The following is a 15,633-nucleotide window of genomic DNA, read 5'->3' as shown; positions in this document are numbered from 1 at the left end:
GGACAGAAATACATCGTCCTTTTGCCATTCAATGACAAACTTATGTAGTGCACGCTGTTGGTTTAATATATTTACGTAATTATGAAAATAGTGTGTGTTCAAGGAACGGTATGGGGACAAGTTGAATCTAAGTGCCTTTTTTACTTTAGCTGTTCAGTCACAGGCTATGATCTCTGAAGCTTTTAGTTTTTTTCCAACTGAGATTTGATGTATTTATTGCGAGCACTTTATCTAGGAATTATGCGCGCAATTGGATTCTTTTTATTTATATTTTTGCTCAAGTTTACCAAGCTTTTACACATTGCAAATTTGAGGACCTTGCCTTTCAATAACCTCCTAAAAACGTAATCGATGCCAAAACATAAAGTCTTATTCCCACACTTCTGTCATTTTGTAGTTTTAAGGCACTTTAGTTTTCTCAGAATTCGTATGAGGCACTCCAATTGTATTTCAGAATTCTAAACTGACCTTTATGCCTTAAAATGGTCTTGCTTTTGGGTGCCGCGCTCCATTTTATAGTTGCCATCCTGGTTAATAAATATGATGTAGTCATTCCGTCTGAATGACCAAAAGTCCTCAGAGATTCCCAGATAATAATCATTCAGATGGTACAGAAACAGTCTTCTGCTACAGTGACTATCTGCCTCCTTGCAACACTGAAAAAATGACTTTGTGTTTCACTGAAGTCTGAACACTTTGTGTGAGTTTAATGACTGTTCCGGCTAACCGACAATTATTGCCATACACCAAAAGCAGTTAAGTTTCTTCTTGAACTGGAACAAAACAATCTTATACCGTAGCTGAGAGTTACGTTCGGAGCTGCAAATCAAACTCTAGTACAATTTATCATAGACCTACGTCGAAAAGTCGATTGGTTAAATTTCCGCAATATTGTCGCCCAACAAGCATAATTTAGCAAAATATCTGACCTAGAAATTGAGCAGAACAACCCATCTACGTCCATCAAAATAGCCCTGTAATTAAGCCGAAAATATCCTACGTAACAAACCCATGGTGACAAAAGATAAAAAAACGTGCTTGATTAAATGCCATTAAATTGTGCATGTATTTCAGTGATGACGTCTACAAACTGCATAGTCGCCAGCCATCCGAGAGTATGTCGCGGCCAAATTCAGGAATTCTTTCGCTGGCTGATTGAAAATCACCTGACGATTCAGGTAAAGGCTCGCCTAAGCTGGCTACAAGCGTGTGCGTGCACTTTGTAAAACGTTTCTGTTTATCCCAATTTACAACGATAGTACCAGTAAGCAACTACTCAAGGCATAACGAGAATATCTATATGTTCCCTTGGATAATTTAAAAACATGAATTAAAAATGGACTATGCCACTGACAAAAATTAGGAATATGTACTCATGTGGACCGTTTTCCAACTGATACAAATTTTATCTGTAGTTGAAACTTTTGCTGTGATCTAATGGTCATTTGTTTCGTACAGCCAGACATTAAACAGAGTTTCGGTCCACTTTCGGTTACTCTGGCTAGGCCTTGCTACCTTGAGAGTGCGAAATTAGATGAAGACGATTACATCCATTTGAAAAATTCATCTAGAATAAATCATCCTGATGACTCATCAATATTTATATTACACGTAGCATGTCGCTCATTCTGGGGGATAACCACCTTAAGTGAAGACAAAGATTAACAAGAGGAAGATGGGTTGAATGCACTAGTGAACGCGATGGCCCAAATGCTCTCCAGGCCATTCGTGACCCCGAATGATACTCGAGTAATGCACGTCAGTTTCCTGTTTCCACCAATACTGAGCAGCTTCTAGTGCTATATGAAACATAAATAGTATTTTGTCTTACCCAAAGCCTCATCGTACACAGTGAGGAAATGATATTAGCTCGAACTCATTTGTCATCTGTGGTATTTTGTCACCCTTGAGAATATCTGGTTGGGAATGCACAAGCAGTGTGCAGCTGGTTTGCTAAGTCAGCCAATTGATCCAGTGAACCAACTGATCAATTCATTCATTTTCTGAAACCACAAACCCCTTTTCGTTTGTAGAGTCCCTTGCGTAATTGCATTCGTGTGACATTTTTTTGAGTCTCTTTGGCACCTTCTTTTTTAGAATCAGTCGTTAACGAACGGTGACATGTGGACGTATGTAAATGGTTCCTGCGTACGCACGTTTTTCTCGCAGGTTCATATTAGCATTCAGGAGGAGTCATGGGGGAATCCGTCTTTTAAGTCTATTTTTTTAAGCGAACCTTGGTTGACGGTTTTTCACCAACCAAATAGTGCCAGATCTTTTGTCTTCTCACTAAATTTGAATCCCATAAGAGGAAGCACTCCTCAAGGGAACGACCCTATCTTTTACAGATTGGTTGCTTGATTAGGATCAGTATGTGTTTAGCATGAAAAACACGTGATATAATAGTAGTAGAATGGAACAATACTGACTCCTGTCAAAATACAAATTTGGCGCACTGTAAATTCGATCGCGTGATTTTCTACCGTGTGATCAACCACTTCAACCCGAATATATCAAGGAGATGATTTACGTACAGCCAACCTGACGGCGTCGATCCGTTTGCCAGGTTTGTAGATCATATCGATGCGCCTCCAGAAAGCCGCGATTGCATTAAAATTCCACATACTCTATGCATCTAAAAATTACTAGGTGTAAACTCACGTATATTTGCCCAAAAAATATGCAAGCATGGAGGCAAACCAACAATGGAGGTTTTCCTTGTAAGTGAAGTTAATCCATTCCAAAAGGACTAGAAGCACTGCACAGCAATGAATATCTCGCGAAACACAAGGAATTGAGAATCCGCGATCCCCCGGCTAGTACTGGAACATTTAACTGTTTAGTCACGAACGGTTAATACACAGGGTTTTTTAACTCGTATCTAGAGATTCTTATACGTGTATTTTCATATGTCCTTTCTGACTAGTTGGGCTCATGTTTAAAAACCAGGAACCCAGTTTACAAACACATGTTAAGCAGCCACTGATAAATCCCTTAACTTCATCTACCAAGTATAGCTCAGTAAAGGAGGAACACAAGTTCCGAAATGAAGCTTAATCTTCCATAGGCATTTCCTTCCGATATATCAATTAATCGCACCAAGTCATTTTTGCCCTTTTTACATCTCCCGAGCAAATTAACTACAAGGTCCACATTGATGTGCATTATTAATTTGAACTTTTCTATCCCCCATGAATGTAATGGCGAGCAACCAATTTTTGAGTAGTCCGATTACTCATGGCAGCAAACCATTGCCCAAATCCGCTTACTGTCAAAAGGAGTAACAGAAGCCTTTCACGTTGATCATTGTGCTGTAAACATTCACATTCACTCCATGTTTAAATTACTAGCTAACCCCTTTTAACAAATTTGTGAGCTATGTACCAGAACTGAAATCGCACAAAAGCTATTCTCTCATACAATCTACACCAAACAATTCGGTCAAAAAATCTGAGCTAGTAGAAAAAAGTTGTCATAGTCAAAGACCACAACAAACCCACATTGACACTTGCACTTCGGGGCCATATTCACTTAACGGTTCTTAGTTGCTTCTCAGATACAGGTTTCCAACTTAATACCAGGCTATATTGAAGGCTGGTTTTTGTATGGCCTGAGATTTGGCCTATTTGAGCAGTGGAATTAGGACGTTTTTATGTGTCCGACAATTTTTGTCTTAGAGCCATAGCTCCTGTGGGTTGATGTCGGAGAATCTGTAACGAGGCAATTAGAAAGCAAGTTTCCGGCTATGCAACAGTTACTTCTATTAAAAACTGCGTCTAGCACTAGAAGCTGCGTTGGTTGTAACATGTATTGTGCATGCTGAAGCTTCGTTTGCCGAAGAGAGTGTTGTTTTCTGCACCCACTCAGGGTAGCCGAAGATAAAAAGTGAACAATCCTTGAGCCGGCAGAGTGGTAGTAAAGAGATTACAAAGCGGGTGCTGTCTATGCTACTCGCCTTCTAGAATGAAGACTGCGTGATCCCGACTGCGCCTTGTTGGAGGCGCTGCAAGATATGACTTGCAACCGATGTTTGTTTCTGGTTTCCATCAGATGCCTGAATTAGCCTCTGGAGGTGTGAGTATGCTGGAATGATTGTAGTAAGCTAGCATTAAGTCCATTCCCCGTTCACCTTTATTCTTTTTCACAATAAGGCTTTCAAATGTACCAATATTGTAAGGCAGCAAGGCATCTGTATCCAATGATATCACGCTGTCAATGATGGCGATCTTGATGATGATGATGATGACTTCCATCACATGTTCCATTAGATGTCAAACTGTTAGGCTGGTTTCCTTCATGACGTCACACTAAAGTCATTACCGTCTCCTTGGATGTCGGCGATTTCTAAAACATATTGTTCCATCATATGGAAACTTCAGCTCTACTGAGAACAACAAACGTTTCCACACGCACGAAAAACAGCAACTAAAAGATTTGGGCAAACGGACAGCCGAACAAAAATTACTGCAAGGTTTTGGTTCTTACATTTGCGCAATCAATTCATAAAGGGTGGATGTTAGATCGAAAAATTTCCAGGAGTGACGTTTAAGAGCTCTACTCAATAAATTTCATCAAAAAATGCCGCGATCAGATAAAACACAAAAGTCTCCGTTTTAGAATATCCAGAACGTATTATCACCATGGTCTGTAAGCCTAATTTTTTCGGTGTAAATTCTTTCCCATTGCACTCTACAAAGCTTTCTAGGAGCCCTCATCAACATACTCTCAACGTGAAACTAAAGCAATCTAAATTAAAATAAGAATACATTTAAAAATTTAAACAGAAAATGTGGGTCAGTAAATAATCACATGACCAACCAACATGGCCAATTTTACCGTGGCGCATGTTCCCTCATGCTGCACATATCTGAATAGTTGAGGTTGCAACAAAGGGATGGTGGTTCGTTTGAAGGCTTGGCCCGTTTCCTCTATTAAGACGAGTACTATCTCAGACTTTCCTACATTTCCGTAGGACATTGCACATTAGGCCTGTCCACTCTGAAAACGAAAACGTTTTTTCAGACTTTTATAAAGCTTCTTCCAACTCCTGGTATCCGGTTGCGATTCCTATTCTGCATTATATTTTAAAAATGTTTTAATACGCAAGGTTACTATTTTCGTTACAAGTAGTCTGAAGAGCGAAGTTGCTCCCGTATTGGACAAAAACCCATTATTTGCGTCTGAAGAAAGTTTGATGTTCCAAACACAGACCGCCTGTTTGATACGACGGAATGTGATACGTCGTACATGAAATACTTCAGATGCCTAACCATATCGTTTGTATAAAGTCAGGGCTTCACTGGGATGTGGCAAGATAACAGCCGATATATTGCAGCCTTGTCTCCATACTTACTTTGCAACTCCTACACATTCACTTCTCAAGACGGGCAAAAGCCCTGTTTGAGTTTGCGCCTCTTTCTCTATGTCTGTAAATGTATGGTAAAAGCATAGTAAAATGTTGTGCTTGCAATTTTTGTCTGAGTATATAATGTTGGAGACGAAAATCTGAGAGGTATTTGAGAAAGTAACGTTTTCTTTGAAGCCTTTCTTAATAACTGAAGACAACTTGCTTTCATTACTTGTTCGCCTGATCCTTATACGCTTAGATGAAAGATGAAATAACATAGATATTCCACCTCGTCGACAGTAAAGGGTAATTGCTACAATTAGAATGTACCGCTTGAAAAGAACGGCAGCTCTTCAGTTCATTTGAAATAGAAAACATATTCGGTCAAGTTAAAATTAGTTCTTGTTTTTAGGAGGGTCACAACGCTAATTACTGCTCATATGGCCTTGATAACATTATTATCATGGAAATTCTATTTTACGCTACAAATTTTGGTTTCTCGCTCAGGAAAATCGGCCCTTATTTTGTCGTTGGTTTTTATCTTGTTGGGTTGGTAATAATGAATGACGATTAGGCTAAATACTGAGGTCCAAAAATAGTTAAAAAAATATTCACCGGAGATTTTAAAAAAAGTGTTTGAAAACCCGAAGATTCACGTCGGATTCTGAAATTGCTTTGAGTTAAACCAACACAAAATCCTACTCAAATTAGATTAGTGGGCAGAACAGCAATCACATGCGGATCATGTATAATGCGCTTATGTAAATTTGAACCGTATAATGTTGTCGCAGTTCCAGTAAACATGCACCGGGTATTGCCTGCAATTATCAGTGAAATAACTTTTTATGGTTTTGTTTAATAGTCCCTAATCAGTTTGTTGGGTAACTGAATCCACTCTAGTTTAGCTTAGTTCGATATGAGACTTGAATATTTTTACATGCCACTTGAGATTATCATTTCCCAGTTGGAACGAGAACAGTGGTTGGTATTCCTGCAAACACTTGAGTTGCTGCACACTATAATGCCAGTGTAACCTCGTCATTTCAACCGTTGCTGACAATAAACTTTAAAAATAACAGTGGGTGCTTTAACTGAGTGGGCATTGCAATGATCGGACTATCTCGAGCACTTTAAAGCCGTGACAGTACTCACATTAGGAATATTTACATGCTTACAATACAGCGAGAATTCAGTAATATGTGATCATTCTCGAAAGGACGACTGAAAAAGGCAAGAATGTTATGCTTATGGTAATCACTTATTGCTACATCTAATTATTCATTTCAGTCGTAAATGTGGAATGTTACATCATTCTATGGGGTTGGATGTTGTAATGGAACTATGACTCGGTCGAAAATAAAAACGAAGATCGTAAGATGTTCATCTCATCAGTCCCGATAAACTGATAGAGAGAGCAAGTAATCTGAAAATTTCGGATGCCTATACCTTGTCCTACGTCTGTAGATATGGTTGAACACATACACTTGAAACAAATTTGTCTGTAGCACTCTCAACGAGATAGAGTCACTGTCCCCAGGATCGAGAAATCGCCTTGAATTTTTCGCCTAGGGACCATTCTTGTTAACAACAACATTCAACGAAACTACGCTTGACGATATGTGGCCCAGAAGTAGCAATTCTGATTCGCAAAATATTTAGTGGAAAACTTGAATCTATATACATCTTCTTTGGGCTTAGATCGCAGAAGTTAAAGAAGCAGTCTGCTCACGGAAATAAAATGTACATTTTCAGGAGATAAACTTGTTTTTGGACCAAACGCAGCAGATAAATAGACGGCTGTTGCGCTCATGTGCATAATTTATCTACAAGTTATCTCATGAACCATTCCGCCCAGTATCTCTGGAATAGATGGACGATAATTTTAACAAAGCTTTGTTTGAAGCTTCTCGCGTGACCACTCACGATAAGAATTTATAGAGGTCAGTAAACGACTGCTTAGCTTATCAACAATCCATAATGCGTTAATGCAATTATTCCGTATGAAATCTACAAATTTAATTCAAATTACAGTGAGCGTTGGATCGAAATTCCAGCCGAATGACGTACTACCAACGTCAACAGCGTCCAGGGATTACTTTTTCCGAAAAATTATTAAATTTACCGTCGTAGGCAGCACCCTGTTAGCGACACTATTATCAGCAATAAAAAGATCATATATTTAAACCACTGCGCAGAGCCTGAGATTGTGTTACGTTTTCCTAAGCGTTCGGATTGATATGACCTGTGATTCACTAATCAACACCATTCATAAACTCCGACTTGCCGCAAAACCTTTTTTGGCATCGAGGTCATTAAAATCTATCTAAACACTCTCGAATCGGATACTCCTATCCAGATGGCCCAAATAATTTCCGGTAGCTTCTATTTGACGTCACCAAATGCTATGCGCGACACAGTTATTCACAAAACCAGCTACTTCCTCTTACTCGATAGCATGAATAGAGAAGCTTACAATAGTTTCGATGAATAAAGAATGGCAACTGTTTCCAGTTTTTTGTCGCGAATACCCAGACAAACAACTGGAAGCGATATTAGAAAAGCCAGGCAAATAACATGACGTCATAGCCACAGAAGAGTCTTTCCTTCAAAAAAACCTATCACCAGTGATTCCATTACAGTTACTCAGCCAAAGAGTTCGTACATTTTTAAACGTACATCTGTTAGAAAATAATGAGGGAATAAAATATGAAAATATTGTCACGAAATAATAAAATTCTCCATCGGGGCCTGTTTAGTTGCCGGACCACTTGAAAAATGGCTGCCACCACTGTAGGCTTTTTTCCCGAGATCACTTCAAGCTGCATCTGTAAAGTGACTGAAGCCCGACCGTCTTCTCCGTCTTTTATCTAGACTGGGTCATTTCCTCAAACACACCCCATACTCGAATCAATTCCTGGACATTCATTATTCATAGTTGTCCGGTTACCTCGCCGATGTCCTCGTAAGGACGTAACTGGAATGTCGTGCGTGTTTCCCGAAGAATTGTTATTCATGCAACAAGATGCCGTTACACCAGGAAATGAGAATTCTTTAACTGATGGGTGCTGACGAATAGATCGGTAATACGGAGAGAAGGATCTAGATGACTTTGAATTTGGACCGAAGAACGAAAAGAATTTCTTGAAAGGGAACTAAAACCCGAGATCTCTCGTTTAGTTGCCACAGCCACAGTAAACGTTAGCGCGTGCCAACACGTGCATCAGAACTCAGGTTGATTTGCCACACTTCTGTTTGGTTGATTGATAGTCAATATTTGTTGGCACCATTCGCGAATTCCCAATGGTTTACATTGGAAGTGCAAAATCCAAATGTCCAAAATGAATATTTCATGTTCCAAAATTTTGCCGGGATTTTGCGCTACTTAATTACTCAACAAACAGTTTCTGAATGTATACGAGAGAAGTCATCAAATGAAACTCCTTCGACTATAATAAGTAAGCGCCAACTCAAACCGGAAGTGAATACATTTCATCTCAGCTTATCCGGTGTAGGACTACATCATTTGCTGACCAGGAAGTGATTTTATCTGAGGTTTTTCACTGATTTACCCGTTGGTAGAACAGTCTCTGGCCGGTTTGTCCTTTGCATTTCTTAGCTTGACCAAAGTGAAAATTAATCAGCTAATTTGCCGAAGCCTTTTCCAAAAGCCAATTGTTGTCCAACAGTTAAGTGATTGATTGTGACCCGAAATTTTCGAAAAAGAAGAGGGGTTTTAACAAATGAGTGTCAGCCAAAAGTTGAGTCATGCCTAGGAATAACCACTTGTACTGCTGATAATAAGTGACATTTGGGGGCATATAACCATATAAACATTTAACTTCGTCTCTCAATCACAAAAGTCATAAAGACCATGTGGGTCTGCCGCTAGAAGAACCGATGAATCCAGGTAAACGGTTTCACAATTCTTTAATCTTGCTCACAAACGGACAAACAACTCAGGTAACTTTTTCATAAGCACTACAAGCACTGGTTTGCTTGGAGAAGCGAGATGATTTGCAGATTATAATAAGATCAAAAACGCTTGGGCGCATTTATCAGCATAGAGACAAAAATGATGTATCACCCTTATATTATTTGGGTCTAGCGCTTTATTGGTGTGAAGCATTTGAGATTTCGACCTCTGCAATTTTATTTGTTTTGTTTACAGAATATAATAACTGAATGCCCTTATTTCTAGGTACCTTAATTATGAAAGGATAACAAATATGTCCTTTTCTACCGGTTAATTTAACATTGATTGCGGCGCGTCAGAATCGGCTTGGCCAGCCTGTAGCGGTAGACCTCATCAAAATTCAAAATTGTTAGCCAAATACATCCACCCGGCCCGGGATTGTAAAACTTATATTTCGTTAACACTTACCTTGAAAGCCCTGACAAATAAGCCAGTCACAGCACGGTCAGGTCAGTTATCACGTCTTAAAGCAAGATGCTTTGCAATCTAACAACATTGCCCAAAGTTCATACCTATTCAGTAGCCCAGATTTTATAAATCAGCTGCCTATCGTACACGCATATCATCTTGCGGCTGAAATTCATGAATTGCATTGGAACAAAATTTGAGTTAAGTGCAGTCTTCGTCATATGGACTTATAGAGATATTTGTACCATCTTGCCGGCCTAGTTTCCCAAGCAGAAGAAATACCATCGAAATTCAACAAAGTCCTCAACTGGTAATCGGCGTCTGATGTGGTGATTTCGACCAGCTCGTTCATAACTTATCATTCACCACACATTTGTCCAAAGTGCCAGTGAATGGTGCTTGGCTGTCTGTGAATAGCAAAAGCATAAGACACCGTCTAAGTGTATTTACAGCAAACTGGTCGGGCAAGTCAATTCGTGAGCCATTAAAGCTTTCATTTGATCTCTCCTCGTCATACATCTGGGATCTTGTTCAGTCGGTGTTCCAGAAGGTCCAGCAGAGGCAAGAATCGACAGAGCATTAAGATGTCTTCCTCAATGTCGCAGCTACAATACATTAGCAAGACCACTGGTTGTTGACCACGTAACCGCTAGTCTGTTTGAAGAGCTCTGAAGTTAGCTTGTAAGTGTTTTGTCACCAATATTTGGCAAACAACATGAGTGCGAGCCCAGGAATTCGCGTCGTCCTCACCACATGATATATACTGATGCGGTTAGCTAAATGAGCACAACGTTCGCAGAATCCCACTAATCTATTCTGCAGTTTTTCGTGGTTTGGTCTGCACAATTAGCGTATCAAATAGCTTCCACCTAGGACTTTTTGTTCCTGCTGTGATGTTTTTTCTTATGATTGAATCTAATCTACACCGATAGCCCAAGAAGCATTGCACATCGTGAAAATGGAGTTCCTTTAATCTTAGTGCCTAACAGAAAGCATTACTCTCACTATGTTTGTTGGCGGATGAATCAGTTAAATATTAGGCTCCAAAGAAATTGGGTTCTACCTTTGCTCGTGCTTGGACTGGTATGTGGAATTTGTCCCGGTACTTATCTCCGTGCACGGAGACAAGTGCAACCTGGTCGTCCTTCGACAGGAAGCTTGTGCTTGTGTCGTCGTTTGGAAAACTTCCTTCTTACTTCTCTCAAGCAATGTTTGTCTCAGTCTTTGCAGTAACTAAATGAATACGTAAATATGAAACGATAATAATATATATATAAATAGGTATACACTGACGTACGGTTAAATATGAATATGAATGACTATACATGAAGTTGGGACTTTTTATTGCTTTCAATTTTCTTTAAGGTTATGGTACTGCTTTCGTGCCGTGTGTTCTCCGGTTTCTAGGCTATCGTAACAATCTTTCAGTAATTTTCAAAATGTTTTTAATTTGCGCTAGAGCTATTCCTACCCTCTCTTCCTGTACCGTTGAGTTTCCAGAGTTGGGTTTTCTTGGGATTCACAAAATGATATTTCCCGGGTATCTATATTTGTCAAACCTATACAGGTGCTTCCACATTTTTCAGTATCTCTCATTCAGTTTGGATTGTATCCGGCTGCAGTTTGTATGTGCTGTTATTTTCTAGACCTCGGTTTGTAGTTGTCCATTTGACAATTTCGTGACATGGACGCACATGAATGCCAGTTTTTTGACACGTCCATTTTGCATTATTTCGTCCAAAATATCATTCAGTTTTTGGTTTGTTGTCTATAGTTCGTTTATTTTAATGATGATGGGAATCTGTATTTTGTGTTGAAATTTTGCATTACAATCCATTTTACCTTCCGCATTTAGATTCTCGGGATAAATCCTGAAATCGGGAATCGCTTTAATGCTCCTTGTATTTTCTCATAGTGGTTGTCAGTGATTTTGAAGAATTTAGTCAGCCATAAGTTGAGCACTTCACGAAAATGTTCATTCGACTGTGATCCAGTTTGCATACGGCGACTATCCACGACCACGCACGCAAAAACATCAGTGTGGTTTAGAAGTTCACTCTAAGTTTCTTGCAGAACAGAATTAGGCCCATGGTCATTATCTCATGCTAGAACCGCCGCTAAAAGATTCATTTGATTTGGAAACAGTAAAACCTCGACAAGGTCCGGGGTTTCTGACAACATGAAACGTTAGTGTTTTAAATTGAAAAAAGGGATCAACTGGTCGGCCAAGAATGTATAGATTGGGCAAATCGCATGTCGTTACTTTTGGGCTCAACCTCACGATGGCTTTATCGGTTGACGTGGGAGCTTAGACACTTTCGTAAAAGGTCAGTTAAAATATTGGCTTACAAAGATTCAACGTACTACATGTATTTGTGCGTCTGAATCTTGATGCCAGTTCAAGTTTTAATGGGGCTTTTGATGGTAATATAACACATTCACTCTTGTCTAGAGTGTCTATTTTGTTCTCTACAGTATCTGACGCACTTTCAAATTCCCTTCTACTATTTTTGTATTTTTCCTTCGCATAGCAGTGGGGAAGATCGTCTTTATATCCGTCAGTATATATTATTTCATATACACATGCATATTTGGGTTCTAACAAATACATGAGCAAAATATCCTGATCTTGCGGTGAAAAATAATCCCCATTTCTTGACAGCAGTGTTAACTGGTGGGGATATAGATAGCATGACATACTGCTTTTCAACCTTTTTGCATATGCTATGCTTATTTAGTACGCCCTTTTATTTCTCCCATTTGATGATGGATGTAGACGAAACTATACCGTTATTCGGTTCCTTCTAACTTACTTTACATTTTGGCAAGGTACGAGGAACACTGAGTCGGTGATGGACGCTCCGGATTATAAACAGTGCTTTATGAGCATTCATTTGTTAGGAAAGAAAGTCTAAAAAATGACACAAACCCGAAAATGGCAGGATTAACACTCGTTTGCGTCAAAGAACATCATGCCAACAAGCAGTGGGATTGGACATGGAGATTCTGTTTCACTTCAACTTCACCTTCATATCTTGTTCTAACGTAAGTGGAAAATCGGTGCTTATTACGCAATAGACACACTGTATATTTACGTGGTAAGAGATTTTGTATTAACGATTTGAAATTCTGTGCTTTCGAGCCACAAGCAAATTTAGCTTGACCTTTTATGACTCTAATCTGTTAACTGTGATCATTCACAAATTATTTACTCAAATGACGAAGAGCATCCAAGATTTTTTACTTTTATTCTTGCCTTATCACCCTCCAGCTTGCTCCAAATTTTCCTGCGGTAGACCCAAGACGTGAGCATGGTATCTTGCCACCCAAGCTATTTTGTAAAGGCATCCAGGATGCGAATGAAACGATTATGTAGTAAACGACTTGTGTTAAAACAATCCTCGCCTAGTGTGTGGCGACTGTGATAAGCGAAGTAATTAGCAGCTCGCCTGAGAGACTTTCCTTTATTAAGATGTGTAATCCAAGATATTTGCTTTACGTTGGTACCACGGGGTAGATAATCGCCCATTCTGCTTCCTGGACTTTAAAAGTGGTGCAGAAGAAAACTATCACAAGTAGTAAACTATGTTGATCTGCATGTGTGCTGCAGGTTTACCTTAAAACAAACTATTTTATTCACCACTGTTCTTTTTTATTCAGGCCAAGTCAGAGTCGCAATTCCGGTATACCTGGCATTTTTGAAACTACTCTTTTGAACATATAGATCAAACGCCCGATCAGTGCTTCACGTTCAACTTTTGTGTGGTTTATGTTCAGTGAAAATTCTATTTGGTAACAAAAGGATACTACTTTCAGATTTTATTCTTTCTTTTTCCCAAAGGAGAACGGTTAAACGGTTCAAATGAATTCTCAGTTCTTACCACAAGAACATAGCTTACACCACACAATATCTAGTTATGCAAGATAAACTGGGTGGAATTTGGTGAGACACGTAGTTTCGGCTTTTATTTTGCACTCAAATTCCTCTACTCAGGTAGAGCCTCCTCATACATGTACTTGGCGCACCTATATATGGAACCGTAAATAACTATATCTCTCTTAATATCTGCAATTAATGGGTTCTACGTTTTAATACTACCAAAAGTAGGTTAACCAGAATGTTGGCTGGCTCTGGAGAGGAATGTTCATGCAACTATGGTCATTTCATTTGCGCACTGCAAGCAAACAAGGTGGATGTATTTGTACTTGAAAAGATGAGTATGACTGCTGAAAACTTAGCCGACGCTGAGCAATTTACTGAAATGATGAAACGAATGATTTTCAACGAGACTAAATTGTCGCATTTCATGAAGTACGAATTGTAACGCGGACTGCTTGGCACTCCAATGTGATACGCATTGGCATCAATTTCTTTGTGAATCCAGTAGGTGGGAGTTGAGCTATGAGAAGCAGATGGTTCACATTAGACGATAAAGCTTCCCCCAGGTCTGCGTAAGTAAAAAAAATCAATATGACTATATATATGCAACTTGAATAACTGAAACGTGGTACTCAGGATCACTATTGACAATCCTATGACAAATTCCGTCAGTTTATTTTTTTCAACTCACGGATGAAACTGAGAAAGCACCGTTCGAGTCGAGTTGCCCAGTTGCGCTCATTAAACTAATGAGACACATAGGTTTGTCTTTTTCTCACACTGCTAGGTTTGTTGTTCGATACAGTTGATGACGAATACAGATCACTGCAATCAGGTTGACAATTATACAAATGTCACCGACAATCCACCGTTGGTTGGGAAAAACAACTGTATGTGACATGTAGGAAGCGCACGCCAAGCTGGTATGCCAAGCTCGAAATTCAGATAAAATGGTGAGGCAGTGAACGTCCACATACAAAATTATTCACTGAAAACATGGGCGCAAATGGGGATGAATGAGTACAGTGGGTGTGAAATAAATAGTGAATAAAAGTGGTACAGACTTCCACAGGCATATCGTAGAGTGTAGGAAGAGTTCCCCTTACCATGAACTCAGGTGGTTGAGAGCCAACAGAAAATTTCCCCGGTTAATCTGTGCTTAAAACCGAAAAGCATCGCAAAAACGTTCCATTTTTCTTGTGATCCATTAGCAGTGCGAATCTCGCGAGACTCAAGATATATTTCAGCCCATGAGGTCCATCAGCATCATCAAAGTCAGCCACATTAGTGTTGACAGTAATGATTTACTGCCCTACAACCTCAGCGCTTCTCTTATTACATTTAAGGCTTTATAACTAAAAGAAAAGACCGGGTCGAAAAACTGACCTGGGAATGGCCCACGTCGAGCATTATGAGTTGCGTACACCACCGAGCGCTTAGTCGGACAACCTAGAGAGCACCTGACAGCACGGACGTCACCGATATCAGTCAGCCTGCAATGCCTCCTGCCAAGCGCAGGAAGGGCCACAATGGTCCCATCCTGGAAGACATTCCGCACGAACTGTACACAAACTCTTCGTAATCTCTCTCACGGGATGCACGTTCTGAAACATGACTTTGCACTTTGAAGGTGCAGCACGCATATCGAAAGTTAGTACGACGGTGGTCGGTCAAGTCAGCATTGTTTTCCCACTGGTATCCTGCTGTTCATGATGATGATAACGATGCATCCTAAACTGAGCTGTCGAGTCTAATCGTATTCCAGTGCCAACGTATTCTCTTTGGAAATTTCCATGTCGTGCGCATAACATACTCTGCTGAACAACAGCAAGAGGGAGAATACACAACGATCTACAATTTCCCTGTCAGAAGTCGAGGGTCTAGACCGTTTGGTCATTAGCGGCTGACCAGCAGTACTACTTGCTTGCACTTAGGCGCAAGACAAGGCCCCTCTCCTTCAGTGGCGCGGTTTCCAGCTTTTGATCAGTTACTTCTGATATGAGAGCCTCAATTATCTGGTGATTA

The sequence above is a fragment of the Opisthorchis viverrini genome (genome assembly GCF_000715545.1).
Source record: "Opisthorchis viverrini unplaced genomic scaffold opera_v5_267, whole genome shotgun sequence".
Lineage (NCBI taxonomy): Eukaryota > Metazoa > Platyhelminthes > Trematoda > Opisthorchiida > Opisthorchiidae > Opisthorchis > Opisthorchis viverrini.
Note: the sequence above shows the minus strand (reverse complement) of the source record.